Below are 15,780 nucleotides of genomic sequence, written 5' to 3' on the forward strand. Positions count from 1 at the left end.
AACAAATATTCCATAAGTATACAAACCATGATCACACACATGTTTGCCAGGCGTAAGTAACTCGGGAATCACCCCTCCATACAAACCAATTGAAAAAAACATTGGAGGCCCCAAACATATGTCAATATCCACCAAACGTATTAATATTTATAATGGCAACACCCATAATATTAACATAATTCGGCTTGATGTAGTACAAAACATACAATTACCAGAAGCAATCTACCGCTTTCACAACTGGTTCCCCAATGGTAGGCCTCCAACTAGCATGCGCCATAGGAACAACTTCCGTTGATATGGAATCTTAGACCACCATCCCTCTAAGATTACTTCCTTCCACCAGGCCCTACCTTTCCTAATGTTCCATACCCGATTAGCCTTCTCAGTGATCCAACACTTATCTTCTACCATCATATGGTACACTTGATTTGTTGTACGTTGGACAATGTCCTGAGGCTTTCAAAATGCCTAATCTAACCAAGGTTACTGATCCTACAACTGAGGAATATCACCAAATGGTGTAAGTCCTACACTCACCTTCTCCCATAACTGTACATATCCACGTGGAACCCGAAAATATTGACGGATTTTTCAAAAAGATAATAAGTGGCCTCTACGTGGCAACAAAGTATCCATAATTCTCATTAGTCCCAATCGAGCCATTCTATTGAATTTTGGCCACTCAACAATTTTGTCAAGCTACTCCAGAAGTCATGAAGTAGCCAACACCTCACCTGCCATAGAATTCAACTACAACCGCTGATTTGAAGGCTTCCATTTAGTGTGTGCAAACACCTCTTTCCATGAGATCAGAAAGGAGAGGTGAAGCCACCATTCATTACATCCCACCATGTACCATCAATCCTGGTATTACCATACATAAGTACGACCTCCTCTATGATGGCCTTAGCCATTTCCACCCATGGCTCTTGAGATACACACATATCTTGCAATAAAGGCAATCTCCTCAACACCATATGTAATTTGACATCTAATAGGACTGTCCCTCCACTCCTAGTAACATGTTCACAAGAGATCCACGTCTACCCTGGCTTATTTCTTGCTCTTTTCCATAGCATAAATCTAATTAGCTGTTGTATTTGATGCAAAGCTTTTCCCATCCATGGCAATAAAGGTAATAAAAAAAATATCATGCTAATCATAATGGATTGTGCCACTTTGAGCCGAACATGCATAGGCTAACCTTGAGATTTCCAATACATAAACTTATCATTTATCCTTGCAGAAATCCACGCCAATAAAGCTTGTGAATCAACATCAACTTCAATTGGATAACCCAAGTGGTGTGTGATGCATCCCCTTTGTATGACTTGTCCATTCCATCCCAAATCAAGCAAATCGCTCTCAGTACAGCTTATCAACCAGATTTCTACATATTAATGTATAACCCTGAAGCAAGACCAAAAGTATCCCAAATAGCCAGAGCCTTCTGAACATTATCTCTTTGAGCCTTAAGGAACATGAAAGAATCATCTGCCATGCTTGGCTAAACAATTTCTCTCCGCTTGGAAGAGTAAGCCCTACAACTTCATCGCCCTCCACCAGCTTATCCAGTTAAGATAAGATTGGATGTCAATTGGATTTGTAATAATTGCAAACAAGAGAGGGCTAAGTGGGCATCCCTGCAGCCCATTCATTTGATGATCTCTCTCTCTCTCTCTCTCTCTCTCTCTCTCTCTCTCTCTCTCTCTCTCTCTCTCTCATAATATTTAAAACCTATCCTCATCTCATAAGCCTCTCCATGAGCTCGGGATTTTTTTGGCTATGGAGAATCGACCTCTGCATTGTAATTGGCCCTTGGGGCAATGAGTTTTGTAATACATTTTGTGGTTGGGTATGGTCCGTTTAGTTAGTGTGTATACAATTAATTTAGTTAGTCTATATATAACCAAAGTGGGATGTTTATGATAATGGGTGGAGGCTGGTGTGAGAACCCATTAGGATACTCGTCCTCATAGGTAAACTTACATAGTTTTACTCACTTACTCGATGGCCATCATGGCACTACTAAAATATTATGCAAGATTCATTGAAGCGTGTGCTTTTGTGTCCTTTCACTAAGGATGATGAAAGATTGAAGTTTCAGAGTACTTGTTGAATGGCTACGGGTCTCATTTGGATATTTTTTGGGTCTCTTTTGGTATCATTTGGGTGAACAAATGTGGACTCATGGTGATTCATGTTAGGGATGAGTGGGAACACCATAATGCTACTTTTTTTTGTATAAATGCCCATGGATGGAATGAAATAGACACATCTTGTTTGGCCTCATTCCTCTCATGAGACAAATTTTCCATTTTGCTATTATCAAGGTCATTAATGTTTACATTTTCTTATCATGTATAATGTTCCTTACTCTTAATTAAGAGAACATGTTCACCAAAATAGGAACTCTTGTGCCTTGCATGAGGGAGAAGAATGTAAGGATATCATAGATAGTTTGCACCGTTAGCCATAAGTGGTAGAACAACCCTCTCTTAAGGGCCCTCAATCTTTCCTCCTTCGGTGTCACCACAAAGGAGTTATGCACTTGGGTAGGGAGAAAAGGAGGAGAGAGCTATGGAAAGCTCTATCTTAACCATAATGCCAATGTGAAGAATGGGGGAGAGAAGGAGATTGAGAAGGAGAGGAAGAAGAGGCGTCCACGTATCATCACTCATATACTCACACACAAGCCACTAGCAAGCAAGAGTTAGGCATGATTGTGATTGATGCATTAGCACCAAATGCTGAAAAGAAGGAGTTATCAAACTATACACATGACGATTGGGCATTCATTGTGCACATGTTTGAAAATCATTTTCTCAATTCTTTACCCTTGTGTTGTTTTGGCAGCAAGTAACATATGTGTTTTATTTTGTAACACCCCTTTATGAGGAGTAGTCATTGTGGTGAACACTTGGGCACCCGGTGATTCCCAATTTAGACACTGGGATGGTGGCCAAGTGTGGCCATATGGTTAAGAGATAGCTTATGTAGACTTGGCACTAGGATGCATGCTTGTGTGGGCTATGTGACTGCATTAGTGAGTGCTAGACAATAAACTGAGGACACACTATTCTCAGGTTATAAGGTCCATTTGAGGGTCCATACGGTCTCAAATTGCCGTGATGGGAGCTACGCAGAGTCCCTAAAAAATAATGTTTGTCTAATATGGTCCCTCTTGGATGGTGTGGTCAGTTGGTCATTTTGGACCAAGTCAAATGTGTTGAAATTAGGGCATTGTGATGAGCTATGGTGGATCAAACACTAGAATCAACATCATTAACAAAGTGATTAGGAAACAATTAAGATGTAATTAGTGGGTAATTAACAAATAGATTAATGTAGGTATGGATACTCAAAAACCAACAAATTCTCATTAGGGCAATGCCTCAATTTATAGAGTTTACATCAAGCATCAAATCCCACTGATTTCTCCATGATTCACTCCACCTCTTTTCCCTGATTCTCTCCACCTCTTCACTTTTCCCAGAATATCTCCACACTTCCTAAATCTTCTCATGCTACCCTTTATTCTCTCTCAGTAGATTCTTCTCATCTTTTCACAGGTTCTTTCACATTTACTCATTCTCTTTTACAGCCTCTAACCAAGGGCTTGTTCCCGCACACACCCTATTCACTTGTATATTTCAACACCTCCCCTCAAGTGAATGCTCCTAGAACACCTAGACCCTATACCAAGTTTGCCTCCCCTTACTTGATAGTCCGCGACTAGTGCCTACACCTCCCCTCAAGTTATCTTAGCACACCTGGACCCTATATCAAGTTTCTCTCTTACTTGATACCCTGCGACCAGTGCCTCGAGTCCCTAAACTCATAGTCCTTGACACTCTCTCTCTCTATGTGTCCAAGGCTTACTATAGTTGCCCGCGACCTTGACTAAAGTTCTCACACATACATCTCTCTACCACGTGGCCTAAATCACGGTGGCTCAGAGGTGGTTTTACTTTGTTGGGGCAGGTTACATTGGGTTGTGGGGTCTCTCTCTCTCTCTCTCTCTGAGATTTTCACATGGCTCCTCACTCTTTGGAGCCTCACATCTTCTCTTGTCTTCAGTCTTCTTGTCGTGGCAGCTTCTCTCCACGCGTCCGTCTCTTCTTTCAGAATTCTTGGGGCAGCTTCTCTTCTCGTGTCCATGTCTTCCTTTAGATCTTCTTGTGTGGATCTTCCTCTTGGAAAGAGACATTCTTCTTCTTTCATGGTTGGGGCCATGAGCTTGTCCGTAAGGTCTTTTTGCTCCATGTGAGCAACATGTTTCAATGTTTTGCTGACAGTTTCTTTGGGCTTTTGATGTTCATCTTGTATCATTATGCAATGCAAACCCAAATTTATGCGGGAGGTCTTACCTCTTGCCTTATTCTGGACAAGGTCAGTGTCTGATCCCATATTTACACTGATGCAATGTGCTCAATACATAATGCGTATAGCATTCATTCTTATGCACATTCCAAATGCAACTCTGGTTGTGAATAATCTTGAATTTGAGTGAGATTTACAGGCATTAACCAAGGGTTAAATGCAAAATGATGATTATCACAAATTTATCAACATAATTTTACCAGAAATTACATTAAATCAAGGGTAACCAATTTGTATGAAAATTACATTAAATCAAGGGTAACCAATTTGTACGAAAATTACATTAAATCAAGGGTAACCAATTTGTACGGAAATTACATTAAATCAAGGGTAACCAATTTGTATGGAATGGTTGGAGTATCAAACCAACTCCGAATTGCAATCTGAAGTTATAGGGATCTGTATCAGATACTAATGGTTAATTTGAACCCACCAAAATACAGTGATTAGCACTGATTAATCATTGATTAGCAAATTAATCCACTATTTTGTGTGCAAAAAATAGAGTATGCGGGGAGTCCAGATCTGGTGCCTTAGACTTCAAATGAGCTCAAATGCTTTCAAAGCCATCAATAGCAATGAGTCTAGTAGAGGATTAAGCCAAGAAACACAAGATTTGACCAAATATTGAAAGCTTAATCTCTGTTTTACCAAAGTCACCTGCAGATTTGATGAAGAGCTTGGATCTCACTGTAGACTTGATGAAACTGAATTCTGTCTTCACCAGCTTGTAGAGCAAACACCTTGGGCTAAGAGGAATTAGATAACTTTGATTTGATAAAGTGGTAATGTCAAAAACTTCTCAGAAAAAAGGCACCAGCGAAATTCGCGATTCTCCCTCATTACTTGGCAGTTTGCGCTTTTGTTTGGATGAGCTTAAAGAGCATAGAGTTGGCTATCATGTGCTAGAAGGATTTGGCCTAATTTTATGTGTGGAAGGTGAATGAGTTCCTCCACTGGCTGGGGGTACAGAGGTGAGTTGAAAAAAGAGGAAAAATTATAATTTTCTACTAATCATAATTAGCAAAATAATTAGCAAGATAATGAGCTCACAAAATGATGGATTCTAGGCATGGCTCTGATACCATGTTGAAATTAGGGCATTGTGATGAGCTATGGTGGATCAAACATTAGAATCAACATCATTAACAGAATAATTAAGACTTAATTAGTGGGTAATTAACAAATAGATTAATGTAGGCATGGATACTCAAAAACCAGCAAATTCTCATTAGGGCAATGCCTCAATTTATAGAGTTTACATCAAGCATCAAATCCCACTGATTTCTCCATGATTCACTCCACCTCTTTTCCCTGATTCTCTCCACCTCTTCACTTTTCCCAGAATATCTCCACACTTCCTAAATCTTCTCATGCTACCCTTTATTCTCTCTCAGTAGATTCTTCTCACCTTTTCACAGGTTCTTTCACATTTACTCATTCTCTTTTACAGCCTTTAACCAAGGGCTTGTTCCCGCACACACCCTATCACTTGTATATTTCAACAAAATGCTGGCTAATGTGGTCGACCTACATCTATACCAAACCTGGGTACTATATATAGACTAGTTTGTCAACCTTAGTTCATCATCAAATTCATTATGTTCAAGCACTCTTGTAAGCAAGACATCCTCCATCCATAGTCTATTTAGATTACCATACGGGTGAAGAGATCTATAAATTTTTCTAATTAAGTTTTTACAAGTAATAATATTGTTTACTCTCTCCGCGCAAGTGACGTGGAGCTATGGCATGCTTCTTTGGTCACTTGAATTTTGGCACTTTTTTTTGCCTAAAAAGATAAGAGATGGTGTTAAAGTTACCACGACTTGAGGCCCCTATCAAACATATATGGGAGGGATACATTTTGGGCAAGATGCAATAGATATCATTTTTAAAGAATGGATCAATAAGGGATATCCAAAAATTAAAGCTTATATATAGTGATGTATGTGGTCCTATGATGCAACAAGCATCATTCCTAAAATATGGATTGTTGGTGTCCAATTGAGACCCAGCACTTGAGTGGTTCTAAACCACCTAGTCAGCGGCTCTGGAGGAGACGTGACTAATGCCAATGTTCCCAACACAATAAGCCAATGCTAACGCATTGTGCCGCCGATTTGCCTATGCTAAGGGAGTTAGTTGTGACAGCGTAGAGGTTAGTTCTTGCATTTGATGAGATTCCTCACGTGGCTCTTAATTCTATTTCTAGATAGGAGTCACGTCCAAACAAGAATGACGTTGAGCCCAGATTCCAGTGAGAAGAAATATCTAGACAAAAAGCATTAACGTAAACTAGGAATCAAACAGACTTGCCGCCGATTTGCCTATGCTAAGGGAGTTAGTTGCGACAGCGTAGAGGTTAGTTCCTGCATTTGATGAGATTCCTCACGTGGCTCTTAATTCTATTTCTAGATAGGAGTCACGTCCAAACAAGAATGACGTTGAGCCCAGATTCCAGTGAGAAGAAATATCTAGACAAAAAGCATTAACGTAAACTAGGAATCAAACAGACTTGCACACAGTACAAAGAATGGAGAATCACACCAACAATCATTGTATATCAGAGTGAAGGCTTAGCCCAAAGTACAATGCAATAGCCCACAGTTGACACTCCCTACTCCCTTCTCTATCCCCCCTCCTAGATAGTTCCCTTTTTCCTTGTACATCTGCCGCCCGGGTACTACCCGTTGGGGCAAGATTCAATTATAAGGTTGTTACAAGAAAGTTGTTACTCAACAGATATACTAGGTGGCGAAATTGGCGGCAAGGTTGGGCGTCGGCCGATGGTTGGATGATCCCCAACACCTAGTAATCATGGTGGATGCTACGCCTGTAGCGCGAAGCCCACTTGATTCCTTGTTTTTTCCCTTCACGACGCCGCTTTGGTTCTTTTAAAATTGGAAAATTTGATCTCCGAAATCCGGTCTAAACCTAGCCCCCTTCATCTGGTCCTCCTTCCATGGCAAGGCCCCTAGAGACGAACTTTATTGGCTTGTCTGAGGCATAGCTGGGCTTGTAAGCCCTTTTCTTGATGCTTACCCCTGCATCCTCGACCCTCGTCCTTTTCCTGATGCTCATCCCTGCATCCTCGACCCTCGTCCTTTTCATCCACCTATCGCAGAACTGTACATCAATGGGCTTGGCATAGGGGTACTTCTTCGTGGCCCTTTCCATCACTTCAATGGCCATCCATGCTCTCCAAAGGCATGCGGCTCAATTTTCTCTGGGATGATAGCTGCATTTTTGAACACCGTCTACTCAGGCTCTCTTGATCTCCTTCTTCCCCCTTGACTCCACTTCCACCCATATGGTGGTTTTCCTATCAAAGTTACCACGACTTGAGGCCCCTATCAAACATATATGCGAGGGATACATTTTGGGCAAGATGCAATAGACATCATTTTTAAAGAATGGATCAATAAGGGATATCATAAAATTAAAGCTTATATATAGTGATGTATGTGGTCCTATGATGCAACAAGCATCATTCCTAAAATATGGATTGTTGGTGTCCGGTTGAGAGCCACCGGTTGAGACCCAGCACTTGAGTGGTTCCAAACCACCTAGTCGGGCTCCAGAGGAGACGTGACTAATGCCAATGTGCCCAACACAATAAGCCAATGCTAACGCATTCTGCCGCCGATTTGCCTATGCTAAGGGAGTTAGTTGCGACAGCGTAGAGGTTAGTTCTTGCATTTGATGAGATTCCTGACGTGGCTCTTAATTCTGTTTCTAGATAGAAGTCACGTCCAGACAAGAATGACGTTGAGCCCAAATTCCAGTGAGAAGAAATATCTAGACAAAAAGCATTAACGTAAACTAGGAATCAATCAGACTTGCACACAGTACAAAGAATGGAGAACCACACCAGCAATCATTGTATATCAGAGTGAAGGCTTAGCCCAAAGTACAATGCAATAGCCCACAGTTGACACTCCCTACTCCCTTCTCTATCCCCCCTCCTAGATAGTTCCCCTTTTTCCGTGTACATCTGCCGTCGGGGTACTACCTGTTGGGGCAAGATTCAATTACAAGGTTGTTACAAGAAAGTTGTTACTCAACAGATATACTAGGTGGCGAAATTGGCGGCAAGGTTGGGCGTCGGCCGATGGTTGGATGATCCCCAACACCTAGTAATCATGGTGGATGCTACGCCCGTAGCGCGAAGCCCACTTGATTCCTTGTTTTTTCCCTTCACGACGCCGCTTCGGTTCTTTTAAAATTGGAAAATTTCATCTCCGAAATCCGGGTCTAAACCTAGCCCCCTTCATCTGGTCCTTCTTCCATGGCAAGGCCCCTAGAGACGAACTTTATTGGCTTGTCTGAGGCATACCTGGGCTTGTAAGCCCTTTTCTTGATGCTCACCCCTGCATCCTTGACCCTCGTCCTTTTCTTGATGCTCACCCCTACATCCTCGACCCTCGTCCTTTTCTTGATGCTCACCCTTACATCCTCGACCCTCGTCCTTTTATCCGCCTATATCGCAAAATTGTACATCAATGGGCTTGGCATAGGGGTACTTCTTTGTGGCCCTTTCCATCACTTCAATGGCCATCCATGCTCTCCAAAGGCATGCGGCTCAGTTTTCTCTAGGATGATAGCTGCATTTTTGAACACCGTCTACTCAGGCTCTCTTGATCTCCTTCTTCCCCCTTGACTCCACTTCCACCCATATGGTGGTTTTCCTGTCAAAGTTACCATGACTTGAGGCCCCTATCAAACATATATGCAAGGGATACATGTTGCATGCAAATGAAGATCAATATAAGGATGCAACAAAAAAGATACTTAGGGCTCTTGTAAAGAGTTCCACTTTGTAGATGAATGTGGGAGAGGGTTTGACAATAATCCCACATGGGAACTTTTGGGAGTTCTAGAATTTTTGTATAAAAGGTGGCTCATTTGAGAGCATAGACACATTGGGCAAACTCATGTTTGAGCTCTCTTGAGACTAGCTCTCCCTCTTCTTTCATAGAGGTGCAAGCTCTTCTCACTCCCCATCAACATTGTTGTAAGTTCTATTCTTTTGTTAATTCAATGCAATGAGTGATGTTTGTCTCTCTTCTCATGTCTATTCTCTAGTATGCATGTTTCTTTGTTGATAGCTTCAAGGTTTGTGTGCATGCTAGGGAGTAAGATCTTGAGAATGAAGGATGCTTTGAGCTTGTGTATGCAATAGCTTAGCTTTCTTCTTGTTTGGATGTATGGATGAGTGGAATGTGGAGTTGAGTGAGCAATAGCAAGATTGAGCTTGAGTGTGTGTTGAGTCTATGTCATTAGTAGTAGTTTTCTTAGCATTCTCTCCATCAAATGGATAAGCTTTTGTGCACCGGTATGGGTTGAATCCCTAGCTCCGAAAGGGATGCAAATCCCATTGGATTGAGCTAAGTGTGGATCATACTACTCTTGCTACAAGTGAGAGAATTATTCCGTCTCTCCATTGGCACCGCTGCCGGGGAGAAGACTCAAATCCGGTTGAGAGTGTGTGGAAACCACCACTATTTCCTCTTTTGGTTGCAAAACCATTGAGTAATTAGGTTAAGTTCGGGTGTGTGATCCCGGTGTGAGTGGATAAGGTTAGGATAAGAGAAAAAAACCATTGAGCGGTTGAGGTTTCTCCCGCATTGTTTTTTATGTTTTATTGCTTTTATGCTTTTTCAAGTACTGTTCATTATGCTTACATTCATTGTTTTTTGCCATTTCATGCTTTCATGCTCTTCGTTAACACGTGATTAGTAAAAAAAGAAAAAAGAAAAAGAAAAGAGGTGCGTTGCTAAGCTCTTCCATAGCTTATGCAAGCTCCATAGACTCCCAAGCGTGAAGCCCACTCAAGGAAGAGAGGAGAGAGGGAAAGAGAAGGGAGAAAGGAAAAAAAAGGAGGAGAGTGGTTGCAAATTTTATTTTTTATTTTTGTTATATATATATATATTTTTTTTAAAAACACACAAAAGGCATAGGCTGTTGCATCGTGGAGAATGGCCGCGTGGAAGTATTGAGTGGCCGTTGAAAGAGCCTTGAAGGCGGCCTTAAGAAAGAAATATAAATCTCTCTATATATAGATATATATTTTTATTTTACAGTTGCTTTGAGAGCTGCATCGTGGAGGGGGTCGCGAGGCCAACAAGTGCAGGCGAAGGCGGCAATAATATATATATATATATATATATATATATATATATATAATCACGTGGAAGTAGGCGCCCAGAAGCGTGTGAGGCGTAGGCGCCCAGCTGCAAGAAGGCCGGGCAGCAAAGGCTGGTCAGTGGAGGGCGCCTGGGTGAAGTGGCCGAAGGAGAAAGAAGAAGGTGGTGAAGAGGCCTCAGCTGCAGACGGCGGCTGGAAGGTGACTGTGTGGAAGCGAAGGAGTAGAGGGCGGCTGTTGGCGTGGGGAGGCACAGCACTTGTGAAGGCACCAGCAGGCGAGTCGAAGAGGAGAGGAGAGTGCGTAGAGGCAAGAAGCCGCCTCAGAGCGTGGACAGCAGCCGAAGGCGGCTGAAGCACCGACAGAAAAAGGGCAGCAGGCGGAAGGCCTAGCAGTGCCTGGCTGCAGCAGCAGCTGACGTGGCCAAAGGTGGCGTCGAAGCGGCTGGCACTGAAGCGCGAGCAGAGCGAAGAAAAAAAAAAAACGAGTACACTGAAGGCGTGGAAGAAGTCGGCCTGTGTGGAGTCGTGAAGGCGATGCAGCAACTCGAAGTGATGGCATGAAGGCTGTGTAAAGAAGGCCGCGTGGAAAACAGCTGTAGCAGGCGACCAGAAGCACGAGGAGGCGTTGACGGCGACCCACGTGGATGCAGCGACACCTCCGGAGAGCAGCGAGAGCGGCGAGGCGGATAAGGTAGGTGGAATTTTATTTATTTATTTTTATTATTTTTATTATTTTCATTAATTTTTTATGTTTATTTTATATTTTTAAATAAAAAAACAAAATAAAAAAAATAATATTTTTTTTAAAAAAAAAAGAAAAAGAAAAAGAGATTAAAAAAGAATAGAAAAAGAAAATAAAAAAAAACAAAAAAAAACAAAACAAAACAAAAGAAAAAAAAGAAAAAGAAAAAGAAGGGAAAAGAAACAATTTTTATTTTGAAATCATTGTTCATCATTTAAATTTTTGCATAATTAAAGAAGCTTGCATTTTTTATTTTTATTTTTTAGAAGTATGTAAATGATGCATAATTAGTAAACTCATATTTTTTGGCATGAAATTTATTTTTAAAAAAATAAAAAAAAATAAAAATAAAAACAAACAAACTAACAAACAATAAAAACCAAAAAAAGGAGGAAAAAACAAAAGAAGACAAAAGAAAATTTTTGATTTTTTAGGAGTCTATTATTTTTTGCATATTCTGTAATTCTTCATATTTTTAATTTTTTGCATAATTAGTTTAACCTGCATTTTTTAATTTTTATAACTTTGTGCATAATTAGTATCTTTTTTAGTGTGATTCATAATTTTTGTGTTTAAAAAAAAGTAAAAATCATAAAATCATAAAATCATTAAAAAAACATTTAAAAAACAAATAACAAAAAAAAATAAGATAGATAGTTACGCCACACATATTCTTTTTTAGTTGTCTTTAGTGGTTAGGTAGGGTAAAAAATATATATATATATATACATATATATATATATTTTTATCAAAAAAAACAAAACACAAAAACCAAAACCAAAACGAAACAAAAACACATAAAAAAACCAAAACAAAATTTTGACCTTATGCACTTACGGTCGGGACGTCGTGTAGATTCTGCCATAGGGCCTAGGGCACCTTCTAGAGTACCTACGGAAGAAAGTGGGACCCAATCGGTAGGCAATTTGGCAGATATTGCTGAAACCCTGTCTGAATCCCAATCCGATACCCTTTCCTCTAGAACAACTAGTTCATTGTCCATGGACAATCTAGGGCCGACAAATAGTCATCCCGTAGCCCCAAATAGAACACCCACAAGATCCTTTAATCCATTTGAAGCTGACACCATGGGGTTAACACTTAATGTGAGACTCCAATATGTCTACACAAATGCTCAAGGAGCTGAGATCTTTAGGGACCCACAACAACGGTATCTTGTTAAGATCGCCGACATATTCTCAGAACTTGATAGAGCACCTCTAGTCAATGACCAGGGTAACATGTATATGGGTGGAGATGGTGTTCGCTACGAAGTCACCTACCACCCAGAAAAGGTAGACAAATTAGGGGAGCTCTCTAAAACCGAGTTCTTAGACTTATCAGAACTTTCCAGAGCAAGGGAGTCTAGAGATGACTGGCTCATTGAGCCGGACATGCCTGGACCATCCAATGCCCAATCCTCAAAGCCATCCATAGATGATTTACTTCTTGTAGATCTAAATTTGGAAAGGGATAGGAAAGGCAAGTGTAAACTGGATCAGGGGGCTGAATGCCAATGGGAGTTTGTACGACAAATTCCTGTGACAAGTCTTACAGGATGACCCACTTCAAGAGGTCTATAAGGACTCGTTAGAGGGATATTATGCCACAACTAGATTGCCACAGCTGGATCTTCCTCTAGCTCATGAGGTGGTAGTTCAGAAGCGTGCAGGACACATGAACAGAATAATTGATAAATGGGCCAATGAATACCGAACCTTAGATTGGAAAGAAATTCGGGAACTCACGTGGAAAGGACAACCATTATTTATGGAAGTGTTCTCAACAAATACAGCCAAACCAGGAGAGACAGCCTTTCTTGGAGAAACTGTTGCTCCTCCCCTACGAGAGTTCACTAGAGAGGGACCTTCAACATCTAAGTGGACCACTGCTAATAGCCCAACTCTAGCACCAAGATATTGTCCTACACCAAATGTGCGACCACCGGTCACACCACAACATCTTTCTCATTATAACAATCGGAGGATAGGGGAGCCAACTCGGCCTCCTATAAATGCACCTCCTGAAATGCGGGTGACAAGATCTTTGGAGGGGTTTGGTGAGGCTGGTAATAGGGTACCCACACCAATTTTGGAAACATATGGACCATCTTTCCAAAGAGAGGAACAATTCCCACTGAGAATGAGAGGCCGTAGGCCCTATGATGAGTATTCAAGACAAGTAAGGCCATCAACTCTTCAGAAACTGGTAAAGAAGTATGAAGGGTCGGGAGATCCATACGATCATGTAGCAGCTTTTAGGCAAGCAGTTCGAGCTGAGCAAGTGGCTGATAAGCATACTCAAATTGAAGGATTTGGACTCACTCTTGAGGGAAAAGCCCTGGCTTGGTTTCAGGCATTAGAGGCTTCAGACAAATCTTCTTTACGAGTTTTGGAAGAGAGATTCATTGCTGCTTTTTCCTTGATGGGAATTCAACATGACACGGTAGCACACATCTACTCTTTCAAGCAAGGCGAGAATGAGAGTGTTAGAGACTGTGTAAATAGAATGAAGCAGTACATTAATCGTTGCCCAGAAGATGAGAAGCCCGCCCAAAGTCGATTAATTTCTCTCTTCTTAAAAGGCCTTAAAAATTCGACACTGCATACACATCTCTATGCGAAGAAGCATACAAGTTTCAATGAGTGTTGCCATGATGCTATGGATTTCACCGATAACTTCAAATTCCAAGATGGTTCTGGCCCTGAGGTGAAACCTAGAGATCAGTGGGGTGATGACCAAAGATCAGGGTCTAGCGCGCTAGTAAATCCAGACCAGATAGCTAACCTAGTGCTAAGGAGATTAGGACAAACCTATCGTCCACCCATGCAGCCACAACAACAACAGCAGAGAATGAGGAGTGTGCTTCCTACAGGTCCTCATCTTTGTGGAGCATGTGGCGGTGACCATAAAACAGAGGACTGTAATACCTTTTCTCCTCTAGTCACAAACCAACCCACAAAGAAGTGGTGCCAAGCCTGTGCTTGGAACTTTACTCATACCACACAGGAATGTACTCGCATTGCGAGAATGAGACAGGAACATGAGCAGCCGAGGGGTGGAGTGGCTCCACAAATGTATCAACAGTATACTAATTTTGAACGTAAGCCACCGATGACACAAGAGCAAGCACGACCTGTTCTTGGTGCTCAACCTCCTGCTCCAGGGACTGCTCCTGTAAGGGTTGTTGACTATGACAATTCAAATATGTGTAGAGAATTGGTAAACCCAGGCTATGTGGAGGAAGAATATGTATCATATTCATCCAAAGAAAATATTTTTGAAAGTCCCGCATACCCAAGCCCAGCACTGGACGTTCAACCAGGGGAACAAAACTCTTTAATGTTGCTAGGCGGCTACCAACCTAGGACTCCAGGCCCCTCAGGTCAATGGCAGCCAAGGAAAGTAGAGGCCAAACCAATGGGCCCCTGTTATGAGTGCGGAGAACCCCATTGGGCTCGTGATTGTCCACATCGCTCTAGGCAAGCATCTCGATCCAATACAACAATACAACAGTTTCCACCAATTGAAAGATATTGTCTAGGGTGTTGTGTAGAACACTTCCCAAAGGATTGTCTGCTGAAACCACATGAGGAAGACACCTCTCAACCAAAGGTCTCACTCAACCTTGTAGGTACAGTTCCATCGCCACCTTCATCTGAGAATGAGGATGTCGTGCCACTTAGAGTCATGACTAGATCACAGACACGAAATGCAGAAATGCAAACTGATGAGACACCTCGAACTAGGGATGCAAAGACAAATCTAGTGGACAAGACCCTACAGTCCAATAGAAAAAAGACCACTAGGAGGAAGAAGAATCGAAGCAAACAAACTAAAAGTACATCCACTAGTTCTCAGGAAACCTCTAAACAAAACATAAGGGATAAAACTTTTACATCCCAAGAAGTGCGTGAGGAACATCAACCTCAACCTGAGCCTAGTGTTAAACAAGATGAGGCTAGTACGACTGAGGTTAGTTCTGGGGGTTCTGTTTTTGTGGATAAAGTGAATGAGACTCTAGAGGCCATCATTGATGCTCATAGAAGTCGCATTACAGCCTTATCTGAACTACCCAAGAAGCTTCAAGAATACCCAAACCCTCGTGAGGAGAAGATCAATCTAGCTGTACATCAGCAACTCATTAGGGAAGCTCAGTCAATACTTGAGGGACCACCACCACCTATTCCTCGGGGCCCAGCCTCTCTTAAGCCAACATTAGAAACCATACCGGAAGTGTCATCAAGTAGAGAAATGAAAAGTGAGCTCATTTCACAAGCTCATAGCGAAAGGTCTGCACCAATTGACACTCCATTGAAAGATGAAATTCTGCCACCACCTAGCCTTGTCTTCCCATGCAATGATGAAGTTATTGATGCTAATGAGGACATGGCAAATGAAATGTGGGCCGCAGTAACTGAGAAAATTAATGAGAACATGTCTTCTGTTAATTCGCCTCCATTCTCTGAGGTGGATTTTACCAGAGACTCGGAAAACAAATTTAG

This window comes from Cibotium barometz, chromosome 25 (assembly GCF_041138505.1).
Source record: "Cibotium barometz isolate CiBa-2024 chromosome 25, ASM4113850v1, whole genome shotgun sequence".
Lineage (NCBI taxonomy): Eukaryota > Viridiplantae > Streptophyta > Polypodiopsida > Cyatheales > Cibotiaceae > Cibotium > Cibotium barometz.